The sequence below is a fragment of the Centrocercus urophasianus genome, unplaced genomic scaffold (assembly GCF_019232065.1).
Source record: "Centrocercus urophasianus isolate 14NV4802_14NV808 unplaced genomic scaffold, USGS_Curo_1.0 seq_10, whole genome shotgun sequence".
NCBI classification, from domain to species: Eukaryota; Metazoa; Chordata; class Aves; order Galliformes; family Phasianidae; genus Centrocercus; species Centrocercus urophasianus.
The window spans coordinates 84,797,073-84,800,773 of NW_024884142.1; positions in this window are offsets into that span (position 1 = coordinate 84,797,073).

A 3,701-nucleotide genomic window follows, 5' to 3' on the forward strand; every position below is an offset into this window, starting at 1 on the left:
CTGACAGCCTTGTGCACTCCCACTGAGTGATTCTTGGACCATTTCTAAGAAAAAGGGTTTTCAGCAGGCACTCTTGCCAGCAAAAGGAGAAGATGGGCAAGATGACTACAAGCTTTTGCAAATATGATTTTGCTTGCAGCCATACTACTTTATTGAATTCTTCAAAACTCATCTAAATGAAAGACGAGGAGATTCAAATACATGTTTCTGGTTTAGACTGCCTCTGCATTGAGGGAATTTTGCTTGTACTTTCTCTTATTAGTGATATTAAATTATTGCCTGAACAGCCATGTCAGAAGTTGCCAGAGAAAATGCAAAGTGCCCTTTCCTTGACTGTGTTCTAGCTAGGGGAAAATGCAAAGCCCATGAGCTGCCAGAGCTGCTCCTTTCCTCCTGGCCAGTGAGCAATTTTTGGCTAACAGGGGTGCGGAGTAACCTTCTAGACCCCTCATGGAGGAAGCAACAACAGTGCAGTTTCTGATTAGAAGTGCAGAGGCTAGAAAGTGTGACATTGAAGAGTGGCAAGCAGAAAGATTCTAAGCACTGGTAGTTCATGTTTGTGAAATATTGGTTTAGCACAAAGTCAGTAGTATGTATACTTACAGAACTAGTGATGTGTCTCTGCTTCATGAAGTATAGATGTTTCAGGATTGCAAAGTGGCTTATTTTGTCAAAACAAGGAATTAAGTGTCTCTCTGAAAGACAGAGACATGGTGGGGAGAAGTCTCATACACAGGGGGGCATTAGATCTGGTCTTGACACACAGCAGTCAAATGGAGTTTGTGCATGTTCTTGACCTTCTTCCTTGGTCACATTTAACCAGAAATGTTTCAGTTTCCCTTAAGTTTCATCAGTCACAGACAGTGAATATATTTTCATTACATTTGAAAACTAGAGCAGTTCAGGGTCACCTCATGCCTGTAGATCATACACTGTAGGAATTAACCAGTCTGGGACAGCAGTGATGTAGCAGTTGTAGAACATACCACTTGATGATCCAGCTACAGCATGCATACCACCTCGGTGTGTGCTCAGAATTGCCTGAAGAGCACTAGGTAGTTTGCATCACGCAAGCAAAGCTGAAATGTCTTTCCCCCTGCTCAGAGGACTTCAGGCAAGAATAATATATTGTCACTCAGTGCTCCTTAGTGTGATTCCACATTATTCCCTCTTGAGTCAGACTGCATGATTTGGTCCCTCTCTCTGAACTGCAGAGATTACCAATGAAAACACAAATTGTTGTGAAGATTGTTTGATAAGATTTTATTTACATACTAGCAGCAGTTTCTCAGAATTGTAAATAAAATTAAACAACACATTAATTTTTCTGCCAATATCTGAGTTCTAGTGCTATTCAGTCTTCAACTCTACAGCAACAAATCCAGCTTAAATAGAAAATACCATTAACTTTAAGTAATTTACATAGTAGTTACTTTACCCAGATGAGTATTTCTTCCAAAAGAAGGTCACAAATGTATTGGTAACTCTTTATTGTTTGCAGTAAATTGGGAAGTTCAGTCTGCACACAATAATATTGAAAGGGATTTGCAAAGCATTATTAAAAAGACACTAGTGTCAAAAGACTGTTCCATAAAAACACATGCACTAAAACCTTCAGCATTAATTGAATCATGATTGTGTTTTGGCAATGCTGAAAACCTGGCTCAGCTGTAACTCTGATGATTCATTAGTGCTAATTAATGTTTTTTCCAGGCTAGTAACAAACTAAAGAGAGACTGTTTTTCTCTACTGATCATTCCACAGTTACAGTAATGGTTTGATTTATGTATCAGCCACTTACTGCTCTATTTCATTCATTCCTAAACCAGTTTCAAAGGGATGGAGAATTCTCACACTCAAGTTTAAAACAAGCAAACAAACCATTGTGTTTTCTCTCAATACTGCTAAGCAACAACACTGGGTTTCCTAGGGCTTCCTGCCCAACCTGCCCAGGCTCCTCTCCCCCAGGAATCAAAGAGCATCCTTTCCCTTCCCAATCCCAACTGGCTGGGTTGGGCTGGCAGTGGGTGCAGGGCTACCAGTTGTGGGCAGCCAGCTGGCCAGTGGCTCTTGGCAGGGTCCTTTCTATCCCCTGCTCCCTCCTCTGGTCTTCACTGCTGATTTTCCCAAAAATGCCTCACAGTTTCATGCAGGCAGTTCAAGCTGAGGGCACAATTGTATCTTCAGACCTACACCGTGGACCTGAACTTCAATATTATTCTGCTCTAGGATCTACAGGGTAGATTTCGGCTCCAATATTTTTCTCTCTCTACAGGCACAAAAATGTGTGTGCCAGCAATAGCATAAAAAGTGTAAATGCTGCAAAAATATGTTACCATTTCCTCTCACTCTGCTGCCCAGTTTAGAAATTTGGCTGCAGGCATTCACTGCAGTTTGGAATTTTCTTTTAATATCATTTTTCTGCAACTGTTTTCTTTTACATTTTTGAAACATTTTTAGTGCTCAGGAAATGTCTTAGAAGGGGAGCCTGGAAACAGAAGCACTTTGCTTACACATAGATCAAGAATAGGGTGAGCAGTGCCCCATCCTGCCAAAGAGCTTCAGTCAAGGGTGATCTTCTTAGTGGCTGAGAAAATATTTCGAGCTTCATGCACATTCAGTTCTTGGCCACTTTTGGCTGAGCAGTGACAATTCAAGTGTTGTGAATCTCTTTCCATAAAGTACAAGACTGACATCACCAATGCGTTTCCCATATGACAGCAAAGAGTTTCCAGATGGAAACAAGTTTCTAACTCTGTTGAACGAGCATGAACTGTAGCAGGGACAGAGAGGTCTCTGAGTCAGATAAAACTGCTATTGTAAAATAATAATAATAACAACATCAATAAAATACCTGGCTGAGAAAATATGAGAAGAGAAAGGGGAAAACTCATGTTAGTTTTATAGGGACTGCTCACTATACAGCAGGTATAGAATCAGACAGATTGCTTTTGACAGAAACAGTAAACCATTGTGGCCTTGTGAGAAAGGTGGAGTACATTTAAGCTGATATATGAGATCACTTAGAAAACCATTTGTGTTCTCTGTCCTTTAGATTTGTTAATGATAAAAATACCAGCTCCTAACATGCTATATGCAGATGTTAACTAATAATAAAATATTGCTCTTTTAAATTCTAAATTAATATCATTTGCAAATATAAGACATTTGAAATACACGCAGTTTAAAATCCAACAAGAGAGAAAAACAGGGAATTAGAGATTGGCTTGCGCTTATGAGGCTACAACCTCACTGGGATCACAGAGACATGGCGGGACAGCTCTCATGACTGGAATGGTGTACTGGACAGATGCAAGCTCTTTAGGAGGCACAGGTAGGATGGAGAGAAGGGGATGTCACCCTTTACACAACAGAGCAATAGGGAAAAGCATGGATATCTATCTAGGGAGGATGGTATGTCAGATAAGGGTTTATGGGTCAAGATTAGCAGGACGAACAAGGTGGGTAATGTTATGGTGGGTGTCTTCTAAAGTCTGCCCGTACAGAAAGAAGTAGGCAAGTCTTTCTTCTAAAAACTGAAAGAAGCCAAGAAGCCTCATGTTGACAGGCCCTGGACTGTATGGGGACTTCAACCACCCTAAAAATCTGTTGCAAGAACAACACAGCAGGGCACAAGCAATCCAGGTTTCTGAGGTTCAGTGGTGGCAACTTTCCCATATAGAGAATTAAGGAGCATATGA